Source organism: Lolium perenne, chromosome 6 (genome assembly GCF_019359855.2).
Source record: "Lolium perenne isolate Kyuss_39 chromosome 6, Kyuss_2.0, whole genome shotgun sequence".
Taxonomy (NCBI): Eukaryota; Viridiplantae; Streptophyta; class Magnoliopsida; order Poales; family Poaceae; genus Lolium; species Lolium perenne.
This window is the reverse complement of record NC_067249.2, coordinates 257794305-257807299: the sequence shown is the minus strand read 5'-3', so window position 1 is coordinate 257807299 and position 12995 is coordinate 257794305.

The window sequence follows — 12995 nt, the reverse complement described above, 5'->3', positions numbered from 1 at the left end:
TACAAAAAAATATGAACATTTACAATACTAACATTACTTTGTCCAGGAGTTGTGTATTTTTCCTTTTTTTGGTCACTTGTCATAGAGGGTTATTGTAACCTAGCATGTTGGGTGAGTTTCTGACATTCCTGGCTTTGCCTAACAATTTTGAACAATGTGATGGACCTTTGTATGACTTTGTCCAGGAGTTGTGTATTTTTCCTTTTTTCGGTCACTTGTCATAGAGGGTTGTTGTAACCTAGCATGTTGGGTGAGTTTCTGTCACGAGTCATGCAACATCGATTTTTTTTTGTGGACTTGTCTGACATTCCTGGCTTTGCCTAACAATTTTGAACAATGAAAAATATATAGTTGTGTTCACCGTTTTGGCGGGGTTTTCTTTGAAAAATGCATAAATCTATAACTTGTGTTGCTTTAGTCCAACATATTGTTATCTATATGCAGGAGCACAGAGAGGAGGACTAGTAGCCCTCTAAGTCCTAACATTCAAGCAGTTTTTACATCCGTATTTTCTATACTAAAAGCTCCTAAAATGTTTAAAATTGTGTTTAGGCCTTCCATAAGAATGAGCAATAGGGTTAGTTCTCAGATCGGCTCCCTCTTACAATATTCCTGGCTCTTCCCCTATCTACATGGCCTGGGAAGACATTTGGTTTTTGGTTGATGTGAGTTGGTGAATTGTCACCCCCTTCATCCCTCTGTAGGTTTAGCGAGGTAGCTTCGAGTTTGATCTGTTGTATTGCTCTTGTAAGGTGTTGTGAATAATCTAATAAAAAACCGTGTGCATCCTTTGGATGCAGAAGCTGGGGCGATATTTCCCCCATTTCGAAAAAAGAAAAAAAAATCTACATGGCTGCCATCGTTGATCTCTACCTTCTCCGGCAGCGATAGATCACGGTTGCCGCTGGTAGAGTGGACTGAGGTTTTAGCCTTCGGTGAGTGTTGGGGGCTGGCCTTTATATGGAATATAGGGCTTTTAATGATCAACATTAACTACTCGGCCCAATTACGAGCCTCTATAAGAAAATTACCCAGCCCACCCTCACCTATTTGTTTTTTAAGACAGAGTCTTTGGAGTAGTTTGCACTTTATGCCGAACAAAGAACCTTCCTTTGATCTAGGATAAATCTTCCACCATACAATTAGTACTGTATTAAAAAAAATATGTTTCCTGTAATATATGTTTTTTTAGGGATGTAATATAAACATTTTCTTCTCAAAACAAAAAATAATAGGGAAACAAAAAAGCGGTCGTGAGGTAGCAAAACAAAAAAAAAACAAAAATAGGACAAAGCTAGTGGATCTGAAGACCTTAGTGTTCTAAGTTCAAAAGTCTAGTAAAGTAAAAAAAAATCTCCTTTATGTATCCTTAACTCGTGTAAATGGGGGTAAATGGGGGTTCTAATGTCTCATAGAAATTGTTTGTTATGTCAGAATCTGAAGAAACTAATTTTTTCTGGGCCTGTATTCTTTTTCGAGGTTCACTAGGATTCTTATCGGTTGGGGCTTCCAGTTATGTTGGTAAGAATATTATATCTTTACTTCCATCTCAACAAATTCTTTTTTTCCACATGAAGTCGTGATGTCTTTCGACAGAATCGCGGGCCTATTCATTAGCTTCTACTTGTGGTGTACTATTTTGTGGAATGTAGGTAGTGGGGTTTGCTTCGCTGGGGTGCACCACTGAAAGCTCATTCCATGAACGCAAAGAACATTATTGGGAGACTTTTCCAGCCAAGTCCTCTGAATTCTGGCACTCACATTGCCTAACCTGAAAAATGATGCGCTTGTGGAGCTAGCTCATACCATGATGCACACATGCATGATCTACCCCTTTATCATTGCTAATTCGCGAGTTGATAGTCTCAAAAAAAAAAAAAAATCGCGAGTTGATCACCACTAAGATTCTCGCATTTTCTGATATTTTATTTTTAGTACGTATTATCCTTTTCTCAAATATGCATTTTAGTATACACTACCAGCATTTGCGATTTGGCAATATGAACAGCGAAAACAACAACTGTAGTTTTCCTCTTGTTCTTGCAGTGGCCAGCTGCAAGATCTCTCATAGCTGCAGCAGGCCATCGGAGAAGCAGGAGGCGAACCCCGATCCCGCGCTTCCCGTCGGTGCCCTTCGCCAGCGACACGGTGCCGGGCGTCTTGTCGATGGATACCAGCTCGACCTTGCACGGCCGGCCCAACCCGAAGTCAGTGTCGTAGACGCCGTACCGCGCCGAGCCACCCATGGACATGGGCCGCCGCGGCACCAACGCCAGGATCTTCTGGAACCACCCCTCGGCGCCGGCCAGCATGCCGCCGGCAGCGTCGAGCGCGCTGATGGAGGCCCCAATCGAGGCGGCGGCCGTGGCGACGCCGTCGGGCGCGAGCAAGTCGCGTGCGCCGACCTGTTATCACCAGAATTTGACCGAGTCGGAGGTGGGCCGCGATCAAGATGGGCTTGAAGATTATATACGGAAGAATATATGTGAATCGGCCTTGTGTGCAAAGTTTGGGCTATTTGGCCCGTGTATCTGTAATATAGTAGGATACGTATCGATTAGATAGAGTTTGGCTCGTGCACGGTTGGGATTATTCCCACGTTAGAAAGTCTACGGACTATAAATATGTATCTAGGGTTTATGAAATAAACAACAATCACGTTCACCACAAACCAATCTAGGCGCATCGCCAACTCCCTTGTCTCGAGGGTTTCTTCCGGGTAAGCATCATGCTGCCTAGATCGCATCTTGCGATCTAGGCAGTACAAGTTTATTCGTCGTTCATGCGTTGCTCGTACTGAAGCCTTTTTGATGGCGAGCAACGTAGTTATCTTAGATGTGTTAGGGTTAGCATGGTTCTTCGTATAATATGTTATCGTCGTGCAACCCTTAGACATCTAGCCGCCCTTACGCCTATCTTAGGCGTAGGGGCGGCACCCCGCTTGATCATTATTTAGTAGATCCGATCCGTTATGGTTGCTCCTTGTTCTTCAAGGGTTAGTTTAATATCTGCATAGTTAGGCCTTACAAAGGGTTGGAGGATCCAGCGGCGCGTAGGGTGTAGTTTGCTAGCCCTAGACAGGATGTTCCGGGGATCAACCTCGTGTTGGTTTTTAGGCCCTGTCTAGGATCGGCTTACGATCACCGTGCGCGACCGCGAGGCCCAATCACGAGTAGGATGTTCCGATTATGCGGTGAAAACCCTAAATCGTCGTAGATCGTTTTAGCTTTATCTTGATCAAGTAGGACCACCATATATTCGTACACCTCGTGCGAATCATGGGTGGATCGGCTCTTTGAGCCGATTCACAGGACAACCTGAGAGCCGATCGAGGCTCGTATTTAATGTTTACGTGTATGCCATGCAGGAAACTAAGCGAGGCATCTCCATCACCTTCCTGACCAGGTATAGGTCAGGTGGCACGCCCTTGCACCAGCATCGGACGTGCGTGCCAGAGTCTTTGCGGGCCGTCGCTCGGAGGGACCAGGGCCAGCCGCAGCCCTAAGTTGCTCCCGGCTCTCCTGTGTTGCCCGTCGTTGCTCGCCGGTGGGTTTCTGACCGCAACACATTCTGGCACGCCCGGTGGGACAATCTTCTACATCAACCACATCGCCGTCTACATCTGAGATGGCGGACGGCACCCCAGTCACGTACGAGGATCTGACCGAGGAGCTCAAGAAGAAGTATGACGAGGTCAAAGCGATCCTCGAAGCCGACCTCATCGGCTCCTTTCACAGAACCCACTCACATGGCATCAGGTGGAAAGGGTTCTCGCCTAAAGGTGCGCTCGATGGAATAGACTTATCCGCACCGTCAGAAGAACGCACCAGGTCCCTGCGTCAGGAGATTAACTACATGGTGGCTCACTCGCTGCACCGCCATTCTGAGAACCTGGTGAACACTTTGGAGCGTGTTGCTCTTCGGGTGATCCAGGAAATCATGAGGCACCAGTACTCTCCGTCAGGACCAGCTCTCGGGACGTACCAAGGAGAGATGCCACTCCAGTCCCGTCCACCGCTGCCATTCGCGTTGGCAGCACCAGAAGTGCCGAATTCACCGGCATTCGTCGTCTACAAGATCGGTGGTGACCCTAGTGACTACCAGTTCTTGCACGAGGCGCCTAAGGAGATCCCTCACGGGTACACGTGCACATACGTGTGACTGCGGTAATCGGGCGCTCACAAACCAAAGCCGCAGCAGCGGGGACTTACGGAAAAGCAGGAGGAACTTCAGCAACAGATCTTGAGAAGCGTACGTGGCTAGCTAAGTATGCCACTCCGACAAACCTCCGAGCCCAGCTCTGCGGTTGGCTCAGTAGCTGGAAAAGCAAGCATGGCTGGCTAAGTATGCCACTCCGGCGAATCTTCGAGTCGACTCCTGCAGCCCGCACCGCGGATCAAATCAGTACCATACCGAGAGACCGGTTCGGCATGGTGCCGAAAAGGAGGACAATCGGCTATTCCAAGCCGTACCCCAACGAGTACGAGTTGATCCCGCTACCACCCAAATATCGGCTCCACGATTTCTCCAAGTTCAATGGATCGAGATGGTTCCAGCTCCATCGAGCATGTGAGCCAATATTTGGCACAGTGGCACGATCTCGGCGGTAGATGAGCTACGTGTGAGGTTCTTCGCACGGTCCCTCACAGGATCGGCTTTCGGGTGGTACACTTCATTGCCACCGGACTCGATCCGGACTTGGAAGCGATTGGAAGAACAGTTCCACATGCGGTATCACTCGAGGCTTCCGAGTCCTGGACTTGCCGATCTCGCACAAATACGTCGAAGCGTGGAGAACCGTGGCGTAATACATCCAGCGCTTGAAATCTTAGGAACCGATGTTATTCGGCTCGTGTGACCGAAAAGAAGCAAGCGATCGAGTTGGCGGTGGTGGGCCTTGCATCACAAGTCAAGGATATGGCCTCCCAAGCAGACTACCCTTCAACTGGCGCACATGGTTCGAAAGCTGTCGTTATATGAACAGCGCCACTCCGGACTTGTACCAGGGACAAATTCAAGCGTGCGGTAGTCCTGGTTGAGGCAGATGAAGACGAAGGCTCATGCGGGAGATCAAGAAGTAGCGATGGCTGAATGGACTCGGGGGCAACCCCCATGTCCCGCAAATGGGTTAAGCCACCAGAGTCCGCCCCGAGGGTTCGATTTTGACGTGACTAAAACCGAGCAAATCTTCGACCTCCTACTCAAGGAGAAGCGGTTGAAGTTACCCGAAGGCCTCAAAATCCCCACGAGACAGAGCTGAACGGAAAGCCATACCGCAAATGGCATAACTCGTTCTCCCATGCCACCAACGACTGCAGGGTGTGGCGTCAGCAGATCCAAATGGCGATAGAACAAGGACGTCTGATTTTTAACCAGTACGCCATGAAGGTCGACACCCACCCCTTCCCCGCCGTTAACATGGTGGAGTGCACTTACCCTGAAGGTTGCCAGCCAGGATTCTCGTTCAACATCAACATGGTAGGACCTGGACACCACTCTGGCAAGGATGGAGACGAGGGCAGCTGCTCTCGTAGCAAGGACGCAGAGGAGGCCGCTCCACGCGATCGGCTCCGTCACGATGGCAAGCGCTACATCACAGAGGGAGAAGTAAGGAATGTGAGATATCAGCGACCTCTCTCTGATCACCTCCTCAACAAGTATGTGAGTCAATATAGCCGACGCCGACGATCCAGCGACGATGATGATAGAGACCGTCTGGCTAGAGACGCCAGGAGACATCGTCGGCATGATCGCGATGAGGAGGAGTACGAGCGTCGTGCCAAGGAAAAATCGAGGGAGCAAGACGACGAGGATAGGCACTGGGACTGCCCCTTCTTCAGACACTGCTGGGATTCAGGAATGAGCCGATTGCCTACAATCGGCAACTGCCCAGAATGTAGACAGAAGAGGAAGGATGCAGCTAACGTGTCCGTGTTCAAACGTCTGGGGCCTCTCCCACCGCGGAACAAGCACGCTGAGTCCCCTCGGGTGGAAGATCTCGAGGATTTGGAAGACGATGATGAAGAAGAAGATAGGTGCCACCGGCCAAGGTGGTGCCCTGATGGACTCAGCCGTTCCCAAAAGCGTAGGGTTCAGCGACTGCGTGGCTTGGAGGAAGCCGAAAGGTTATACCTGCACACGCTAAGGAAGGCGCGGCCTGATCTGGCCGCGAAAATTCAGCGAACCCTGGATGAAGAGGGTCGACCACAAAAAATGGAGTGGCGCCTCAAGCAAAGGAAAGCCGATGATGAAACATCGGCTGGCACAAACATGGTGTTTATCCTTCCGACGGAGTTTAGTGCTCCAGGATTGGACGAGGCACCCGTGGCACAACTTGACTGCGGCCCACGGCCGGTTATCTTTGAGAAGCCACGAGAAAGAAGCTACGGACATCTGAAGGCCCTGTACTTGCGAGGTTATATCGATGGGAGGCCTGTCAACAAGATGATGGTGGACACCGGAGCGGCAGTCAACATTATGCCATACTCTATGCTACGTCGGTTGGGACGCTCTAGCTCGGATCTGATCAAGACCAACGTGACATTGAGCGATTTCAACGGCCAAGCGTCTGACGCACAAGGTGTTCTGAACGTGGATCTGACCGTAGGTAGGAAAACCATCCCTACGACGTTCTTCATCGTCGATAGCAAGAGCACCTATGCTGTTCTGCTAGGAAGAGATTGGATCCACGCCAACTGTTGCATTCCATCCACAATGCACCAATGCGTAATACAGTGGGATGGAGATGAGGTAGAGGTCGTCCAGGCCGATGACTCAGCCGAGATTTCAACGGCTGGCATGAACGCTTGGGAAACAGCAGGCCAAGAGCCACTCTCAGGTATCAATTTGGACGACTGCGAGTGCATCGACGTGACGAAGAACGGGGTTAGGCTGGTCCTATCCACCGGCCTGACCGTGTAGCAAGAACCAACCTACGGACAAACGTGGCGAAGCCGATCCTTGGGATCGGCCCCAAAGATCTATGAAGGAACATTACAAAACCTTCATTGAGCGATTCAATATGGAGGCCGATTCCAGCAATCGGCCAAAATTATCCTCACCACATGTTCTGCTTGTGTTCAACATCGATCTACTGGGCAGCGGTTTTACGTCGGCTGATGAGTTAGGAAAAATCAACATTGGTCCTACCGGAGCCGACGTGCAAATACAGTGCCTTGGTTAACTACAGAGCCGATATCTGCAGTTCCCTGACAGATTCGGCTCGGGGGGCACCTAATCAGATGAACATGTGCAGATGAACATGTGTGCAGTGAAATGTTGGGGGCCGATAGAAAAATCGGCCAGTAAAAAAAAATCAGCATCACGATAGATAGCCGATGCACGGACATCGACTTTAGAACTAAGAAACAAAGCCGATGCACAGCCATCGACTCTAGTACGATTACACAGGATCTACCAGCTGCGTGTTCAAGACACGGATTTCGACCAGGTCAGTTTTCAGTTCAGCTGTGAGGCCTTCTGTTTCCTCGAGGGAGTGAACAATGAGCCGATTTTGGTGCCTGAACCTTTTCTTCGAGGATTTCCAACCCTTGGCGCCGATTCGAAGATCGTCGTAAGCATCAGTTTTGGCATACAAGGCAGCCCTTTGCTCATTAAGCCGTTGGTACTTCATCTACAATATCGGCTTTCAAAGGAAGAAAGGTGATCGGCTCTGGTGCATCTACCGTCGGCTCGGCTGAGTTGGCCACTTTTTCAGCTGCGCTCGAATGACTAGGACCCCTGCATGATGGCTGTCTCAATTGCCTGAGTTCAAGGCCCTTGGCCCGATCTGTGCATCCTCACTGATATTCTCGCCTTGATTAAGGCTCGGGGGGCAGCTGGCCTGGTAGATGCTCTGTTTTAGAAGCCGATCGGGGGTGTCATCGGCTGATCCTTCGTCACAACCTTCTTCAAAAATGGTGAATTCTTGCAGAAGAGGATCACTGGACCTGGTGGGAGGAATCTAAGGGCTCTCTTGAAGACTCCACATTATCCACCAGATCTCAAAGTCATCAGTTGAAGAATTGAAGGATAGATTGTAAAGGACCGATGCGTTACTATCGGCTCATTAAGCATTGGCTAAGGGGACAAATCGGCAAAATCAGTATGAGAGGAAATCGGCTAAATTAGCTCAAGGGAAATCGGCAAAATCAAATTGGGGAAAGTTCTTCATTGATAAGCAGGATTTCTTACATAAAGAGCTGATTGCTCTCAAAAGGAAGTACTAGGGGATACATTGCCCCATCTACTACTACTGATCCTATGCTAGGGGTCCTGCTATCTATGGGCCGTCGCTGCCCTCGTCGTCGCCGTCATCACCGCTGTCGGCGCTGCTCCCGGCGGGCTCGTCGTCGTTGCTCCAGCGGCCGCCGGCCGGGCCCTCATTATCCTCATCCTCCTCGTCAGCGTCGTCGTCGTCGCTGTCGAAGTCGCTGAGGTTCCCCGGCTAGGGGCAGAAGCGTTTGGCCGGCGGCTCGTCGGAGGAAGTGTCGTCTTCCTCCTCCTCCTCCTCCTTCTCCTCCTCCTCCTCCTCGGGAGAGGTGAAGTCGTCGCAGGAGAAGCGATCGTCATCGCTCTCCTCCTCCGTTTCCCCGTCGGCAAGGAAGCGGAGGTCACTTTCCCCGTCGGTCAAGGACTTGTCGTCCTCAGACCAGACGGAGAAATCATGGCTGGATTCCTCCCCGGCCTCGATGGCACGGCGGGTGTTCGCCGCATGGACCTCCTCCGGGTTCTGCTCCGGCGTCGGCTCGGGGGAAGTGGAGGACTGGGTGGAAAGATCCGATGAAGCAGAGGAGGAAGAAGACATGGTGGCACAGGAGGGCTTTTGGAGTGCTAATGCGAAGGGGATGCGGAAGCGAACTGTTTGGAGCGGTTAAATAAAAGGGGATATAGTGGAAATTCAATGCCACAGCAGTTTCCGAGGAAGTGGTGCCTAAGAAAAAAAAACTGCCAGGTCACGAGGAGAAGTTGAGAAGGCAAGGCATCATGATGAAGGATACTGCGACGGTTCTACCACGACATGACCCGGCGAAGAAGAGCAGAGTGATTTTGGAATTATCAATTCCAAAACCAGGGGGGCATGTGTTATCACCAGAATTTGACCGAGTCAGAGGTGGGCCGCGATCAAGATGGGCTTGAAGATTATATACGGAAGAATATATGTGAATCGGCCTTGTGTGCAAAGTTTGGGCTATTTGGCCCGTGTATCTGTAATATAGTAGGATACGTATCGATTAGATAGAGTTTGGCTCGTGCACGGTTGGGATTATTCCCACGTTAGAAAGTCTACGGACTATAAATATGTATCTAGGGTTTATGAAATAAACAACAATCACGTTCACCACAAACCAATCTAGGCGCATCGCCAACTCCCTTGTCTCGAGGGTTTCTTCCGGGTAAGCATCATGCTGCCTAGATCGCATCTTGCGATCTAGGCAGTACAAGTTTATTCGTCGTTCATGCGTTGCTCGTACTGAAGCCTTTTTGATGGTGAGCAACGTAGTTATCTTAGATGTGTTAGGGTTAGCATGGTTCTTCGTATAATATGCTATCGTCGTGCAACCCTTAGACATCTAGCCGCCCTTACGCCTATCTTAGGCGTAGGGGCGGCACCCCGCTTGATCATTATTTAGTAGATCCGATCCGTTATGGTTGCTCCTTGTTCTTCAAGGATTAGTTTAATATCTGCATAGTTAGGCCTTACAAAGGGTTGGAGGATCCAGCGGCGCGTAGGGTGTAGTTTGCTAGCCCTAGACAGGATGTTCCGGGGATCAACCTCGTGTTGGTTTTTAGGCCCTGTCTAGGATCGGCTTACGATCACCGTGCGCGGCCGCGAGGCCCAATCACGAGTAGGATGTTCCGATTATGCGGTGAAAACCCTAAATCGTCGTAGATCGTTTTAGCTTTATCTTGATCAAGCAGGACCACCATATATTCGTACACCTCGTGCGAATCATGGGTGGATCGGCTCTTTGAGCCGATTCACAGGACAACCTGAGAGCCGATCGAGGCTCGTATTTAATGTTTACGTGTATGCCATGCAGGAAACTAAGCGAGGCATCTCCATCACCTTCCTGACCAGGTATAGGTCAGGTGGCACGCCCTTGCACCAGCATCGGACGTGCGTGCCGGAGTCTTTGCGGGCCGTCGCTCGGAGGGACCAGGGCCAGCCGCAGCCCTAAGTTGCTCCCGGCTCTCCTGTGTTGCCCGTCGTTGCTCGCCGGTGGGTTTCTGACCGCAACACGACCTCTACGAAGCAGGGCCGCAGGCAGTTGTCCAGGTACCCCTGCGGGATGGGCGGGGCTAGGCGGCGCCGACACTCCACCGCGAGGTGATGACAATGGTGTCGATTTCCCCCTCACTAGAGGCTCCGGTGCTACATGATCTGCCCTCTCCCAGAGTAGTAGAGGACTTTCGCCTCTGCCGCCGCCTCTATAAATCTTGGGAAAATTATGGTGTAGGTTTATAGCGAGACAGAGGCGTATGTAAAAAAAAGAGGGGCCGGGATGACACTCAAGGCCGAAATTGGCCTAGGTGGTGCGTCCTGTTTAGGCCTTGAGGGGGGCGCGCCACCTGGTCTTTTTCTGGCTTCGTGGTCCCCCTATCATGATTCTTTGGCCCACGACCTTCCGCAAATGATCATGTATTTTTATTTTGATTTTTAGGCGTCTAGAAGATCCCTCAAACACCAATAGGTTTTCTGCCTCCTAGAAAATAAATACCAATAAAAAGGACTTTGTAGAAAAGTCTCATAAATCAACTAAAAAGGCATAAATAATGATAGATGATGGAAAATATCATTAAAAACCATATAAGTCACTATATTGATGATGTAAATGCACATATGAGGATGAAGTGGCTATGATGAGTTGGGTATGGGCGCCTTTTATTCGCAATAGATATGGTATTAATACCGAGATAAATCAACCATATTCAGTCCTCTGTGACGATTATAATTCTCAATAGCATTGTCATAATGTTAACGGTATGTTATCAACCGGGGCTTTCATTTGTCACTTCAAATGATTCTGTTAAGGGCTTCCACTCAACCCTCAACCCTGTTTCTACTGAATCAATGTGTATTATGTGTCGTGTCTTCATATTTCACATAGTTTTCTCTAAATGTCAATTTCCACATAGGCCCACATCAGTAATGGACGTCGGCAAAACATTTGTTGTTGTTGATAGTGGACTAGTGGTATGGGGCGTTTCTTTCTTCTACCATCTCCCCCAATGGTATCTATTTAGACTTTAGAGAAATGTCGTTTGCTGGTAGAAAGTGCATGGAGCCCCCATGTGTGGTTTTGGTAATTAATGACAATCCCTATGGACTAATGTTTGCATTTGAGTTATATTTGTAGGAGTTGTCCATAGGCAATTCTTGAACCATATGTTGGCTTCAAGGTTGCAATAAGAAGAATTTGATGAAGGATATCAAGTGTCAAGTATGTCTTGAAGATGAAGATGAAGTGAGCCCTCAAGTTACTTCAAGACATCAATATGATGAAGAATGAAGAATGAAGTGCAAGTTCAAGATGAGCCAACTCGAAGAGTTCATAAGCTTGAAGCTTGCCATGGAGAAATGAAGTGCAAGTTCAAGATGAGCCATCTCGAAGAGATCCTTTGCTTGAGTCTTGCCATCCATATGGTGATCATGGATATGTGAAGATGCGCCGAAGAAGAAGCTCTCCCATGGTGGATTATGGGGGAGCAATCCACATGGTGTTCATGGTTATGTGAAGATGCGCCTAAGAAGAAGCTCTTCCATGGTGGATTATGGGGGAGCAATCCACAAGACTTCGTCAAGCAAGCACAAGCAAGAAAGGCGTTCCATCTTGTTGAGGTCAAGATCGTCGTCATCGAGCTCAAGTGGAATGCGCAAGTATAAGGTTTGCTCTTGATAGGGTTTCTTTCTCACCGGTCTCATAGTGTAGTTGGAGACCGGTTTTGTTGGCGTCCGAAACCCACCGGCGAGCAACGGCTGGCAACACGAAGAGCCGGGAACAACCTAGGGCTGCGGCTGGCCCTGGTCCCTCCGAGCGACGGCCTGCAAAGCTCCTGGTACGCACGTCCCGATGCTGGTGCAAGGGCGTGCCACCTGATCTATACCTGATCAGGAAGGTGATGGATTTGCTTCGCTTAGTTTCCTGCATGGCATACACGTAAACATTAAATACGAGCCTCGATCGGCTCTCAGGTTATCCCGTGAATCGGCTCAAGGAGCCGATCCACCCATGGTTCGTATGAGGTCTACGATCACATGGTGGTCCTGCTTGATCGATATATAGCTAAAACGACCTACGACGATCTAGGGTTTTCACCGCATAATCGGAACATCCTACTCGTGATTGAGCCTGGCAGCCACGCACGGTGATAATAAACCGACCCTAGACAAGGTCTAAAAACCAACACGAAGTTGATCCCCGGAACATCTTGTCTAGGGTTAGCAAACTACACCCTACATGCTACTGGATCCTTCAACCCGTTTGCAAGGCCTAACTATGCAGATATTAAACTAATCCTTGAAGAACAAGGAGCGATCATAACGGATCGGATCTACTAGATAATGATCAAGCAAGGTGCCGCCCTTACACCTAAGAAAGGTGTAAGGGCGGCTAGACGTCTAAGGGTTGCATGAACGAAAGCATGTGATATGATGAAAACAATGCTAACCCTAACACGTCTATGATAACTACGTTGCTCGCCATCAAAAAGGCTTCAGCACGAGCAACGCATGGATAACGAATAAATGTATACTGCCTAGATCGCAAGATGCGATCTAGGCAGCATGATGCTTACCCGGAAGAAACCCTCGAAACAAGGGGTCGGCGATGCGCCAAGATTGGTTTGTGATGAACGTGATTGTTGTTTTTCTCAATAACCCTAGATACATATTTATAGTCTGTAGACTTTCTAACGTGGGAATAATCCCAACCGTGCACGAGCCAAACTCTAACTAACCGGCACGTATCCTACTATATTTACAGATACAAGGG